At 41.0% G+C, this 15,945-nt stretch overlaps 1 protein-coding gene across 2 annotated transcripts in view; it reads right to left on the reverse strand.

Moving 5' to 3' along the window:
• WWOX (WW domain containing oxidoreductase) overlaps positions 1 to 15,945 on the reverse strand; it is a 476,595-nt gene that overhangs the window by 61,307 nt on the left and 399,343 nt on the right. The window lies entirely within an intron of this gene.

Consider the following 15,945-nt stretch of genomic DNA (forward strand, 5'->3'; position numbering starts at 1 on the left):
CTGTAGCTTATTAAAGTTAACATTTTATTGAGCAGGTGGAAACAGAAGTCAGCTGTCTGTTCTTAGTTTCTTTCCTCTCTGACCTCTCCTGGGAAGGGATGGATTCTAACAACCAAGTAACAAATTTATTCTGATATTTCATTGTTGGGGTGGGTTTTTTTGGCTTTTTTTTTTTTTTTTTTTTTTTTTTTTTCTGGTATAATTCTGGTTAAAGGTGTTGATTCACAATAGCTGAGATTTAAAAAAACCAGAAGCATGGGTGTCCTACAGGCTACAAAACTGCCCTACTTAGTTTTCTAGCCAAAGTTTTTAAAATCAAGCTGAGACTGAAGCATCTCATAACTGCAAGACATTAAATGTGAAATTAAGTGACAGATAAGTAATCTAACAAGACAATCTCAGCTACAAGAGTTTATTCACCTCTGCTTTTCAGAGTCACATCTCCCTATAATTTATGGCATACATATTTTCACAATTTGATGCAACATTTACATTAGTTTAATCAAACACTTTCAGAGTGCTTGGTTCATTACTTGTGTGGCACTATATCAATTGCACTTTACTTACTTCCCTAATCAAAGAGTATCTGAGTTCTTTGGACTGGACAAATGGATATAGATTTTACAGGAACCCAACAAACTAAATGCATATGCATTATTTTAACTCTGAAGCATTTATATTCCCTCATAGCTCTGATTTCTAATCCAACTGGCTAGTATTATTCATGAAAAATCATAGTATAGTAATTTAAAGGGATAATAAACACATAACACAATAAATAGTAATGTTCTAAGCTCTTGCCATGCCAATAAAGCTGTGATTCAGTCAAGTTCAACCATGGGTATGGAAGTAAGCCATCCCCAGTCATCAAAATGAAAAAAATCCTATCAAGACCCATTGATTTCAGTGGGATTTAAACATAAGTTTAGGTTCTGGATGGATTAAAGGTAAGCACACTCCTGAACCAGAGCCCAAGGACATACACACTAAACGATGCCAAAGCCCCAATGTCACTTCAACTATTTAAAGTTCTTTCAGTGAAATCTTGTCATTTCCCTGTGCACAAATCCTTTGAGCCCATCACCCATGGCAAAGGGTGGCAGTTTTTGTTATTTCTTCACTTCTGCTCCACACTTCCCTAGTGCTTTATCTTGTCAATAGCCTATAGTTATATATCATAACATTCATTTTATATTTTATTACCCTACCTAACTAGCACTATGCTGCAGGATCAGAAAACCTTTACAACTGCCATTAAGTTTGTCTAGACAGAGTTTTTTTTCCTTAATTCTTTTCATTACAGAATATCCTTTATTTTCCTGTAACGACATCAGTTCACTTTAGAAGGACACTTGTGCACACTGAGGTTGACACATATCACACAGAAACTATTGGAGAAATTCTTGCTGACTGAAGCATGTTTAGATACAGTTGTAAGACATGAAAAACACACTTCTTAAAACATTTTTTCCCCTTTCTTTCCAGTATTCAGTGATAATCTCTGGAGTACTGCAGCTAGCTAAGCCAGAGTCTGCTCTGTATCCTAAATCCAAGCTCAGAGCTTGCCATGCACAGGCAGGAGACACCAGAAGTGAGACAGACAGGGGTGTTGTCCTTTGAGCCACAAGTCCTTTCCAAATCTGCAGTGTGGGAGAATTGTGTGACAACATCCATAGGACTAAGGCCAAAAGGATTTCCCAAGATGGGCTCTGTACAATTGTATAAACAGTTCCTAGTATTTTGCGCCCAAATATGAAAAAAAAAATTAAACATTTTCAGGACACTTTTAGTTCACATACCCAACTGGTCTTTTTAATCAGGCTCAAATAAGGGGAAAGGCAGCGGAAATTCAAACTATTTAACCCTGTATTTTAGCTTCAGAATATTTTGCACTTTTAGCATTTTTTATAACAGGCATACCCCTGTGTCAGAGCTATTTTTCACATACACCAGCAAATATGTTTTTGAAGAAAACACAAGAAGCGGGGGGTGGGAGGAGGCTGGGCAGACTTTACCCCAATATTCAATATTAGTATTAGTTAATGAATTACTGAAAATCAATATCAAATAAAGCCAGTATTTGTTTTGTAGCTTCAAGTGGCATCCTTTATCTTAATATCACAGTTTTATGTGTCATTTAGAAGCTTTATTGTTTCAATAGCAAAGCTAAAGAGGTTAATTCCCCTTTAACAAGGGGCTCTCCCCCTTTTCTCCCTTTCCCCTCCCTCTCCTTTTTATTTTTTTATTTTTTTTTTTTTTTTTGGCTCGGCCTAAATTTCTAACACCACCTCACCAAACGTAGTATACAGCTTTTAATTGTGCCCAGAGGCAGTACAACTTCAAGAGAGGGTTTGGAGCAAGTGGCAGAGGATTTGCAGCACAGCTGTGTTCCGGGAACATGTGCGAGAGCCCCGTCAGCACCTGCGCCCGCCCCGCTCCCCGCACGCTCCACATCTGGGATTAATCACCCCTTTTAAAGGAATTAATACTCTTAACGTTTTTTATTTTATTGTACCTGCAGGAACACGACGCTATATTAAAATCTGCGGCTTATAAAGTAGTATTTTGTTCGGGCCAGGGTTACTGGGGGGAATAAAACCTCCCCGTGCTTTTGCCAAGAATGAATTGTTTTAATATCCCAACATTCAATATTATTTATTATTAAAGTCGAGCGCTGCTTTGGTGAGTAACTGGCTTTCTCAAGCTTTAACCTACTTTTCCCCACTGAACTCTACCTTACAGTTCCAACACTTGCTGGAAACAAGCCCCCATAGTTCCTCCCCCCATCACCATTTTCTCAGTGTACACTATTCACTCTGGAAGATTAAAAAAAAAAAAATCTTTTAAAAATGTGATATTATTTAAATGCCATTCAATTCCAACAGCAGTATTTGCTTACAGAGTTCAGACAGCACAGAACTCTATTCATGCATGAGTTATGCCACATTAACCATTTACGATAGATTTTCATGTTAATTCTACAGGGGAGGAATCATATTAGATTTGCCCATTTTGTGTAACTTATAATGCAATTCAGCAACATGAGTCCTGCTCATTATGATGGTGGGGACTAGAGAGGAAAGCTAAAACGAAGAGGAGGGAAATCAGCTCTGGTATTAATTCATTAAAACACAGACATTTCCCAAAAGTCAGACACCTGAGTGAACACTTCTGAGGTCAAGCCACAAAGACCTGACACTGTTGCTGCCATTTTGGAGTCCACTAGAATTCAGTTTCAAGATTGTCTCTGAATCCACAATTTATCCCAAAATCTGACAGACCAACCCATAAGCAATAGAAAAATACACTGCTAATTGTTGGGAGTCCAGGACACCCCTTAGATGGCCTGGGACCTAAGGAAGGGAATTTGAGCCCTGGACAGGGGGTGTGGAGCTGGTCCAGGGGGCTCAGAGACCTTGGCAGAGAGCCCAGGAAAACACCAGGTTTGATTTTAGTCCATGGGAGAGGCTTCTGACACAGAGAGAGGAATTGCAAACCACCGGGATGTGAAAACAGTAGTTTAGCACAGTAGCAGATGCAAAATTCCGTAGTTTTAGGGTTCATGGAATTGAGGTAAATGGGGACAAGATGGTGGAATTTTGGTGGTACCTCATGTACTTCTCCTTATTCCTTGTCCTCCATTTTTTCAGGTTTTGATGGCACAAAGTAGTTAGAGTGGATTGGGTCAACATAGAAATGACCCTTTTAGTGTGAGCACCGGGCATTGGTACAAAATAGTAAATAACAGACCTGTAGTTATCTGTATAAATGTAAGGAAATATCCCATCGGGAGGCAGTCGCCACATGTCCCAGCTGCTGTCTAGACCTTGGCTGGGAGAGGAGAAAATTCTGAGATATCAAATAATAAACGTCACGAGAAATCTGAAAACAGAACCTTCAAGACTCTGCTTTTTCATACCAACACGACTCGGGGCTTTTAGAGGGCCAAGGACTTTAGACAACCTAAACCTCGGGTGAGGAAACTCTCCCCAAGAGCTAATACTTTCTGCATTATTCTGTAGAACCAAAAAGAAACCTTAGTTAGAGACATGGTGAGTATGACAGGTTTTTGTCTTCTAATACACCATTTATCCAAGAATTGGAACAGAAATATTTATCCCTCCAAACCCTTCGGTAAATACCATCCCAGATTTCTCAATGCATATTTACTTGATTTGAAAACAGTCTGAAAATTAAGCAATATGTACAGCATCCAAAACTGGTGCATTTTGCCTTAGGAATAATTTTCCCAGTGACATCTACAACACAGTCCCTTTGTATCTCATAATTCAGTTGCTTAACCTTGTTCTACTGAGCTGGAACTGCTCAGCAGCAAAATGGCTCTGAAGCCAAAGCCATATTGGTCACAGGCACTCTTGGACTAATTTTTCTTGTAATTGTGAACCTCAGCAGCCTCCTGGTCCCATTTATCTGTGTTGGGTACCTTCCTCCTGATGCAGACAGACTGCAGCACAAGACTAATTGCATTTTTGGCTTTCTATGCTCAGTATCTTTACCACCTTTGCTCAGTTGTTCTTCCAAGCAGATTTTTCTACTTCTGTCATAAGTGCGCAATATATTCGTAGTGACTGTAGCCTTAAAAATCTAAGTACTTAATGCAATACATTAAATTAAATACCTATTTTGAGAATTACCATGAATATTATGCACATTACATATTTTAACAGGGAAGAGGGGGAAAAAGCAAATCTTGTTGCTCCAGCCCAAGCTGGCAGAGCAGCCTTCCTGACTCACTGAATTTCTCACTCCCCCTCACCTCGGGAACAGCCCCCAGGAAAAATCCACTCAACTGCTCAGGATCCCACAGGACCTTTTGTTGGGACTTATCCCCTCTTATAGAGGTGTCGAATATATGTTTTTAAATTTAATTGTCTTTTTTTTTTTTTTTTTACTATCCTAAGATGGTTTTGTTGCGAGGGCATGACAGATGTGTGTTAATTTGTGCCTCAGTTAGCTCCTGTCACCCTGATTTTAATGGAGCTGAACAAGTTCATACGCCACTGTCTAACTCACTGAGAAATCATAATCAGGCTGATTTATGCAATGGGCAAATCCACACCTCACACTGAACCTGCAGCACAGGCTTAGCAAAAATGGAAACACATGCAGGTATTGCTGCCCACACAAGCCAAGCTAGTGGAGAAAAAAAAAAAAAAAAAAAAAGGGAGATTCATTTAAATCAGAAAAGCAAATGCACAGTTGCATTTGCACAATTTTGGTTTTGGAGCCAAAGGACACTCCTTGTCCTTAGAGGTAATTCCCTCTCCGTTAGCAGGAAACAAAAACTGGTGGGCAGAGGTTGAGACTGGCTGAGTATAATTTTAGTGATGACTGGGGATGGGGACAAGGGGTGAACAGCACCACAAAAGATTCCTTTTTTTCCCAGATTCTGAGGAATAACAGGGAGGTGTTTTTTTTTTTTTTTTCTTTGACTGCTTTCCTCACTGCTGTTGGGATGCTCAGGGAGGGAGCTGACCCTGTTCTGAGCAGGAGGGGGGACAAGGTGACCTCCAGAGGTCCCCTCCAGTCTAAATTTTTCTATGACTCTAATCAAAACCCTCAAGAGATGCTGAATCTGGCAATGCCAAACATACCCAGGAAATGTAAAATTAGAACTGATTACCAAGACGTTTGTAAACCAGAAGCCTCTGATGCCATTATATGGTCATCTAATACTTGGACAGAAGCCTTTGCTGCCTGAAAAATGTTGAATAAAGCAGACTAATTGCAAAACACTACTTGCTGCACTGCCAGCTTTTCCCTATGGAAAATAAAATTGCAGAGATCTTGGGAACTGGTAAATTTGCCAAGCTGGAAGTCAGGTTATGAATTTAGAAAACACTTTCTTTTTTTCTTTTTCTTTTTTTTTTCTTTTTTCTTTTTTTTTTTTTTTTTTTTTTTTTTTTTTTTTTTTTACATATCAGTAATTAGATGGAGAATTGAGAAGTAATTAGATGGTAAGTTGAGAAGTAAAACTACATCTCAGAACTCTAAGAATAGATTACATGAGAAGCAATGTTTTCAAAAAAGAACCAAAGTGATGTAGGAGCCTATATCTTGCTACTAAAAATAAGGACCCTGGTCCTCAAGGCATTTAAATAGCCCTGCACTATGAATTTATGTCAGTGTAACAAAATTCTCTCTGGACATCATTCTTTTGACATATCTCTACAATCAAAAATCCCAATATGTACAAACATCCTGGGGAAAAATGCTTGTAGAGTAAAGGAACTCCTTAATGTTCATTTTTTCTAATTATTAGACATAGTATCTAAAGCAAAAGTGCCAGACCTGTAAATTATTGCAGCACAGCAGCCTAATATTTAGTCTAAGTCACACTTGAAAATAAGTTATTTTTGTGCTTTAAGATATTTTACTAAAGAGCAAGATGAATGCAAATTGCTTAATAAAATGTTTTTAAAAACCCAAGAAGATCCAGAAATACACACATTATTTGTTTCCCTCCAGGGAAGATCCAACAGGACCAAGTGAGCTCCACAACACCTAAGAGCAGACAAAGATTTTAAAAGGCCAAACCACAATTTTTCCACAGTTTCCAGTCTAATCTCCAAGGCGCTTATTACACTTTTTTACTACTTAAAAGTAGCAACAATTTTATTAATAGGCCAGCAGCCTCCATTTTCTATTTGGCAGAAGATAGACTCACTCTTAATGGGAAAACATATTTATTCTGGGACTAGTCATAGTCAGATTTATTCAGTGCTAATGAAGACACTGCTTCAAGCCAGAGGGTTATGGAAAAAAAAGGAAAAAAAAAAAAAAAAGGCTGGAAAGGGCTGACACTGTGAAGATTTAACTTCTGGATTAAAATCAGTGGCAGAGCCCCATGCCCTGGGTGTTATTCATTTGTTAAACAGCTTTCCAGCAAGTGCTGGATCTCCCAAAAGTTCTGTAGCTGCCCTGGATGGGGCAGACACAGCAGCACAGGGAGCAGTGAGCTGTGAGGAGCCCCTGTGCAGTCCTGACTCAGGTGTTTCTCTCTGTGTCCTAAAGGGAAGATGCTGCTTCATCATAATTTCCCCCTTATACAATAAACGTTATTTATCCAATCTGATGTATTTGTCAGTGGTTTAGCTCTTATTTTGCCTGACCTTGTAATTACAGCAAGTACAGGTGCCTTTTATTTGTGCAATGCTCATGCTCCTGGATGTCTGGTAATGTGTGCTCCAGAACCATCTCATAACTCTGTGATTTTCTCACTCTACAAAAATAATTTTACAAACACTCACTCTCTTCATGATTGTCGCAATTTCTGCCAGAGAGAGCCCAGGGCTGGTCAAGTGCCAAGCAGGGCTTAAACACACTCAAGAGCTTCAAAGAGAAATGCACACAATGCTATTGATGTCAGCCTCTCAGTTTAATACATACTTAAATTCACAGCATTAAAAATAACCAATCAAGGGGTTTTCTTTGCCATCCTCACTCTAAGAGAGAGCCTGAAATCTGTGTTTAAAAAGAACACTACAACTCTTGATTCTGCAGGGTGTTCAGTACCCTCAAACTCTCACCATGATTTTCATTAGAGGGCAAAATGTTTGGAAAATTGTTATATGAAGTCCATAAATCTGAAGATGAATAATGAAAATGAAACTTCCCATGAAATGCCCCAGTGTTCATTTTATTTAACATTCTCCATTGGTGAAAATAAATTAAGAATGAACAAGACTTGTTTATGCCTGCCTTACACCATTCTCTGTGTTTTAATAGCAACTGCATATTAATTTATCAGGATCCCATAAATTATAATTAGCCAGGAGGATTAACAACATAAATCCTTGAGTTTAAAACCAACCTGGCCTGCTCTCTCTTCCCTTAGCCCTAAAGTGAAAAAGAGCCATAAAACCCATCACCGCTGTTTGATCCATTAAACTCATGAGACACTCTTATTTCAGCTCAGCTACTGGAGGTAGAGGCTTTGCAAAATCTGTTTTAAAGTTACAGCAGCCTTCCTGGAAGTGAGAGAGAGCGTGCACAGGAAAGGCGCAGCCTGAAGATGGGAGATGACTCTTGGTCTTTTCCACTGCATCACCAGCTGACATCAGGGAGGCTTCTCAGTACGCAGGAAATGGGCAAGAGATCTTACTGGTAAAATAGGTGAGCCATAGGGGTATCACTTCCTAAGCACACCTTTGCCAAGATAAAAGGAAAATCTAACTGAAGTGGCCACGTTTCACTGGGCTGGGAAGCAGGAAGGATGTGCTGCAGGTGGAGCAGATGCTCTGGGATCAGGAAGTCCTCCTCTCACTGCAGTTTAATATCCTTGAGCATCAGCTGGGGGCAAAACAAGTAACATCCCCACAGGGCTGTAAATCAGCCAGGGCGTTGTCCTGGTATGTATTATCCCGAACAATTTAAGGTGCTTTGGCAGCAACACAACCCATTGGTACGTGTAATCAGGAACTTCCTCACAAATACCAGCTTGAAAACCCACTTCCTTCCCCGTCACTCCTGAAAGATTTGCATGACAGATGTGAAACGCTGAGAGCTGAAAGCCATCAGTCCCACCTGAACGCTCAGGTAGTGCTGAGAGAGGCTGGTGCTGCTGCAGCTGGGAGAACGAGCCCACACCAAGGCACGACGAGGTGCATCTTGTCTTCTTCCAAAAGGGCATTTTTAAATCGAAATATCTGCTGGTTCAAGGTATTAGGTAAACAACAAAAGGAGAAGTTTCTGCCAGGGTTTATTTTTGGTACCAGACTGCTCTGCAAGGGTCAGATGGCCACGTGAGCCACCCAAAGAAAATCTTTAACAGGCGTAAAAATTTATCTTAAGTGCTCAATTTTTTTTTTATTTATTGCTTGAAAGAGTTTAGGAGCTTTTGAAGACACCAATCCTTTATTGTCATCATGCACAAAGGGAGCAGGGATTATGGAGCAGAGCCAAAGCCACGTGGCTGCACCTACAGCACACACAGGAGCTGCACTCCTGTCCAAAAAGCCCGCAGCCATCAGGTCACCCCTGGGGTGGGAATAAGCACATTTCAAAGCCAGGAAAGCAGTGTTGTCAAAGGCAGAAAAATACTAAATACAAGGCTACACCTGAGGGTGATGAGGCCCTGGCACAGGCTGCCCAGAGAAGCTGTGGATGCCCAAATGCTGGGAGTGTTCAGAGCCAGACTGGACGGGGCTCTGAGCAAACTGCTCCAGGGGAAGGTGTCCCTGCCCATGGCAGAGGGATGGAACAAGGAAATCTTTAAGGTTTCTTCCTGACCCAAACTATTCCATGAGCTGAAACAGATAAGCCCGACAGGAGGAACTGTCACTTTGCTCCCCTCTGCCTGAGCAAGAGCACTACAAAAATACTTTTCTTGCATCTTCACCAGAGAGCATCTCCTGATGCATCCACAATCTGCTGCTCTTCCTAATCTCAGGAACCTGTGAGGACATTCATGTGGCATCTAGGCTTTGGCTGGCCAAATTCCAAGATGGTCAGTGGAAGTGGCCCTTCTCCCTCCCTGGCAGCTGGAGCTGATGTCCACCACACTTTCCTTCCTGGCCTCAGAAACCAAGAGAAAACAGAATCGCTGAGTGAGCAGAGAGAAATTGCAGTGGACACCTGTGACAGCCCATGTCACTGAGGGGTGGGTTTAGGGACAGTTAGGGGTGTTGAGCCTCAAAGCCAGAGCCTGGCTCTGCTCAGCAGCCCTGATGTGAACAGGTTACCCCACAGGTTTCACTCTCTTCACACCACACAGATCTCCCAAGCTGCGGAAAACCCGTCACCTGAACCTGCAGAACAAATCCCTCACAATACTGTTGACTGAGACTATTTTTTTCCTCCTCATGATTAATGTTTCAGGGTCTGACAAAATACAGGGGCAGCATTTTTTGAGCTTGATATCAGTTATCCAGGGAAAGGCTGCAGCAGGCACACACGCAGTAGGAGCAGATAAGGGGGCTCAGATCAGCGTGTGATATACCTGCGTGCACCAGATGAGCTGAACATGACACGGGAGTACTTCTGCTCACTTCACACAGCTGATATTTATCACAGCTCCTTTCAAATGCTTATCTCCATCCTTTGGAGTTCACTTATAGCATGAACAAGGTGAACTCCCAGGTGGAACGAGGGCCCAGATGTGTCAGGGGAGGTTTCCATTCAGTAAAACCAGGATTTCACCTGGTTTAGAGAGATAGGGCATACACAGCTCAGCAAAATGTGTTTCTGCAGGACTCTTATATCTGCAAGTAGCATAAATGCACTTAGTATGAGATACATAAACAAAGGAAAATAACAAACGCTTTTCTTTATGCATACACACATTATATAAAGATGCATATATATTTTTATATATCTATTTATATAACATATATATATTTATATATACATATATATGTATACATGCATAGACACACAAAATACGTGTATGCATGTATATATACATATATATATATATATATATGCACAGACACATAAAACCCTGCCCTGACTCCTCTATTTGTCTTTAACACTAAAGGTAGAGTAAAACAGATTTCATCTTTCCTATTCCTCCTTCCTCCTCAGTAAGAGAAATGAGACCTACCAATTTAGACTGCTATGCTTAGTTGTCCTTACTAAGCACCAAAGTGAATGATTTGAGTAAGATTATGCAGCCAAGGGGTTATGCACCTCTCTAATCAAAAGAAAACACAGCTGGAATATAAAGTATTTGTCCCCTTGTATTTAAGGGGTGGGGAGGAGGGAGAGGAAATTGGGTTGGATAAAAAAAGAAAGAAAAGTTGTTAGGCATAAATGCAAGCAGCTTTGCAAATAGAGGCTGGAAATAAGTATCTTCTTAGGAAAAAAAAAAAATCACTGCAGCATATTGTAAAGGAAGCTCCTGTATTCATTCCATGAGGGAATAGGAAAGTGCACTCTCTGTACAAGGCTGCAGAAGACGGAAAGCTCTGTAAGCCCATCCCAACTCCCTTAATTATTTTAATTGCAGCAGTGTGATGCCAAGGTGCTGAATTACCCCCTCAGGCTCTGGCTGCTTAGCCAGGAGGTACTGAATTAAACTGTCAGAACATGCAGAAAAATTGCAATGGTGCCTGTCAACGGTATTTGTTAAGAGACACGGGTGAGGCCAGTGACTTGTATAGAAAAAGAGCTGCCAATGCAAAGTCGTCAAAGCACAGCACTGGAACTAATGGGGTATTCAGAGGTCTTGTTCTACTTCATTGGTTAAAGCCAACAAAACTCCTGTAATATTTGGGGCGGTTTGCTATTTATGGCTATGGTAATAAAGGCCAGTTAAAGCTGCAAAGCCAGCCACAGTTAGTGGTCCCCACTGCTTCAGTTCTAAATGGCTGAGGGGGCACTATTCCATCCCAAGCTCTGCTTTTAAAAGAGAGGAAAAAATTATAAAAAGAATTGGGTATTTAAAAATATGAAAAATTAAATGCAGAGTGGGCCACAGTTTTACAATACGCTGTTCTAGTTAAAAATAACTACATTTTGGATGCTTTACCCAGATGATTTTGAATTTAGTTATGTTTTAGCTGCAAAGGACTGGCATACAGCTGGCAACGTGGCCCAGGTTTAGTATCCTCTCTTCTTGACACGTGGCAGTTTCCTTCCAGAGACACCTACCAAAGCTCAAGGTGTGTTTGATACCAAAATTGACTTTGTGACTTCTAAACCCACGCAAGTGCAGATAGCGATCAAAGCCATCTGAAGAAGTCCTATTTGCTGTGGCTCGGCACGGCTCCCTTGCAGCTATTTTTAGGAGTAAAATCCTGTGCTTGTGAAATTGAAAGGCAGATAACAATGGCTAGAGCCAGAGCGTGGGCAGGTGCCATGCAAACACCCCGCAGCAGCTCAACACTCGTGCCTTGGCTCTCACGGCTCCCCACAACGCTTTGGCTCTCTCTGGGGAGGATAAAGCCTTTGGGACTGTGGGGTGGGAGCTGGTCCTGCAGAGGGGCACACCGAGCTGTGAGCCAGGTGAAAGTGATGAATGGTTTATGCTTGGTACCCTGGCTAAAAGCCGAATACACCGGTCCGTGGTGTTTTTAGAACCCCAACTTCTCAGCCCTTCCATCCTTACAGAGTTGAGCAGAGTTGAGCACAGCCCTCCCAGAGGCTGCAGAGGATGGTATACAGAAAAGGAGAATTTTTGTGTTTGCCAAAGCCACCTTTTCAGCATAGCAGGGAACTGGAGATAGAGAAAATGAGCATTTTTTCACTGTGGGTGCTTGTCCTTGTCACTGACCATCCCAAAAGCTCTCTGCCCAGGTGGAACTGCATCCCACTTTTCCAGTCTAAAAAGCTCTGAGGAGTGCTACTTGTCCCACCTGGCTTCTCTGCTGGGGTATCTCCCAGGTTATTGTGCATACTGGGATTCTTCCTTAACAGGTCTCCACTGCCTTAATCCTACATTCACTTAATGTGGTTTTCACTAAGAACAAGTTCAAGAGAGGTTAATGATCCATTAGTGTACATTTTTAACTAGCTAATTTACATATTGAATAGCCTGTATTTATTTTATTAAAACCAGGTCACTATATTCAGCTGACTGAACTATGTGAGATATCACATGGATTTCACTAGGATTGTTCAGTAATTATTTTTTCCCATACATGATATGCACTTATTACCTATATTTCTAAAACAATTAAAACTGTGAACATTCTCTTAAAGAAACTGAAACATTTGGTGGAACAAGGGCTTTACAACTGCAGTGCTCTCTGAGCTGAAGGGTTTATTTCTGTAGTTCCTTTGGGAGAAAATCCACACTACTCCTGGTATAGAACACAGCACACAGCCTGCAGGAGTTGTGGTTCAGGCCAGGTCACAAACGCTGTCTCTAAGCTGTGTTTGTAACTAAATAGTGTTGGCCATGCAAAGAGGCCTCATCATGAACTCTTATTCTCTTCTTGCCAGCTGGGAATTAAAGGACAATCTTCATTAACTTTAATTAAAGAAGTTGGTTCCTTTCAGATGAGGGTGACAATCCAGGTGCACATTAAGCAGCTCAACCCACGTATTTGCCCCAGCATTACCCGTGGCTGTGCTCCTTTGGCTCACAATTTTAACACCTTCTGTCACACACACAGGGGAGAAGGTTGGGTGATGACTCCATGGCTCAGAGGACCACACTTCACCTCTCCACTCAGCAGCTTCACCAGAGTCAATCATCAAGGCACTTAGATATTCTCTTGGCATGCAGTTGACCACAATTCCCTAGCCTGTCACTAACTTGGATATCTGAAGAATATGAGATACACGAGATATGAGATATGGGAACTGCTCCCTCAGTTGTCACGATCTCAACCACACAGGCAGGTCTGGGAGCGCCTGGTTACTCTCCATTTATCAAGTCTGAAAGGGTTTTATTCTCCTGCACTGAGGACAAGTGACACAATGGGCATTTACAAATGGAAAAACTGCCCAAAATTTCTATAAGGCAAATCACACCTTTATTACCTCATACTCTGAAAGCGCCTTGGAATAGATTTAAACACTTCTGAGCAAGTTTTCAGCATTAGCACTGTTCCTTTCTTCTTGGGATAGTGGTGGCACATTGTGAAATGCCTCTTCCATGTTCCTTGCCAACATCAAAACCTCTTCACGCTGCATTTTTTGAATGTCATGTTCACAAGAACACGGGAGGATTTCTGGTTCTCAGTGGGAGAGTGTTATGTTTTTCCAAGTGCAAACAAAGGGTATTAAAACACCCGTAGTGCTCATTATACCACTGCAGCCCACCAGAAACAAAAGTATGGATTTGATTTTCCCCCACATAATGACTATATCATGCACAGAACTGGATGAACTAATTTATTACTTAGGAAAAGTACTAATTGCTGGGCCCTTCTGCCTTTGGGTGCAGTGGCACATGCAGAGAAAAACCAGCTTCAGGGCCAGATACAAACCAGATCTGTCATAAAGGATCACTGCCGTTATTCCATCAAATCTACCATTAACTCAGCATTAACCACAAAGAGCAAGCCAACGACAAGCACCAAGAATTCAGATATTGTTCTACAAGAATAGAAGAAAAATAGTATTAACATTTCTTGGAATTCAATTAGTCTGAAGCCTTGTTTTCAGTGCCAAATGAGGTGCATTTTCTATTGAGTGAGATTTGTTTTCCAGAGTAAAGAGGGCATTGTCTCTGATAGGATTAGAAATCAAAATAGCTGAGTTGGATTAGCTACCTACCGATAAACAAAACAAACACCTTTTTAATTTTATTTTTTTTTTTTTTTTTTTGTACTGAAGACATGGAAATGTGGAGTGAAGGAGACTTCCTGGACCATCAAGTCTCATCATATCTGTGTTATTGAAGACACATCATATAACTCTTTTCACCAACATATGAAGCTTATCATAATCTGCAGTAAGTTCATTTCTACAATGATGTTTGTAGCATGATAGCATCAGCCATGTGGACAGAAAAAACAGCAAAATTTCCTTGATGCAAATTCTGTTTCATATGAAATTCGCAGTCATCGTACCACAGGATTTCTGGGAAGAAATGTCTTTCTTTCTTTCTGAAACAACGTAGATTTACAAAGCCTTATTTTTGTCAATGACATACCAAAACGTGCAAATCATTGCAGGGAACTGAACAACTACATAAAACCTCCCTCTAAACTGCTAATTTAGCTTCATTTTATCAATTAAAAAAAATAATATTGCATTTAATGTGAACTTTATTGTTCTGGATGGTCTTACTGGGAGTTTGATGTGGCACTGAAGCCCTCTTCCTCTTTCAACACTGCTGCTTCTCAAACCAATACTGAAGCTGAACAATCTTTTGTCTGAAAATCAAATTAGCACTTTCCTAAGGGTAGTGTAAGGCATTTGCATGAGTGTGAAAACTCAATCAAAAGTAAAGTTTGAGTGCTGGGCATTTATATCCTGGGCTTGCCAGAATAAAGCAGCATTAAGTTTCTCACTAAGACTCAGATTTGTAAAGATATTTAGATGCAGATAAGGTGCTTAGTGGTGCATTCAAAAAAGCCTAGGACTTTTCTGTGCTGATGATTCATTCTAATATACATTTCATTTACAAGTCAGCAGTACAGTGTTGTGGTAGAAGTGATGTGGTAAAAAATAAAACACAAGAAAAAACAATAACTGAGGGTAGAAATCTGGGCATAACGAAGGCAACTGTGATGGGCCCAGTGGCTTTAATCCATACAAATCTATACAAATTCCTCTCTCTCAGACTTCTGAAGATCTCTTTTGCTAAAAGCAGAGAGCAATAGAAGAATTATTATATTGAATGACATGCCACAGGACAGCTGTGTTTAGAAAAAAGTCCCAGACTGATTCTCCTGCCCTCAGCTCCATCTTTCCGCACTGAACCCACTGAAAAACGAACCTAAAAATTGATTTGAGGAGTTCTCTTTCTCTCCTGAAGTTTGATTCAAATTTACAGTCTTCATGTATTTCAGGCTGATTCGGTGAGACCATGGCATGTCTCAGCTCTGAGGCTGCTTCTTGCAGATTGCAGCTGTAGGGAGAAATACGTCTACATATGAAGCAAAGTGATGGAGTGAATTAAACTCCAAACACAGCCTCCAGCTAATTTTTTAATAATCTGAGCGCAAAACAGGGCCTTGAGGGTAGGCAGAGCTTTTCAGTAAACCAATCAGAACTGGGTTTTATTTAAACAACAGCAAAGTCAGTCCCAGAGAGCTCAGACACTTGTATACAAAGCAGCCGTGTCTCGCTGAGAGCCTGTACAGTAGCTCAGCATCTCAATTTCAATCACACTTCATTCCCTGCTGGTAGTTTTTGTCTGCAAACAAGCTGAATGTGAGCTGACAAGGGCCCCCAGAGCAAATAATACGAGCACTGGAGGAAGAAACTCACACGGACACGATGCTGACAGTTGTGCAGCCAATTCAAAGAGACTGCACAACAAGAACCCCAGCGCTGGGCTGGAGCTGCTCACCAGAGCACCAACAA

This window comes from Sylvia atricapilla, chromosome 12 (genome assembly GCF_009819655.1).
Source record: "Sylvia atricapilla isolate bSylAtr1 chromosome 12, bSylAtr1.pri, whole genome shotgun sequence".
NCBI lineage: Eukaryota > Metazoa > Chordata > Aves > Passeriformes > Sylviidae > Sylvia > Sylvia atricapilla.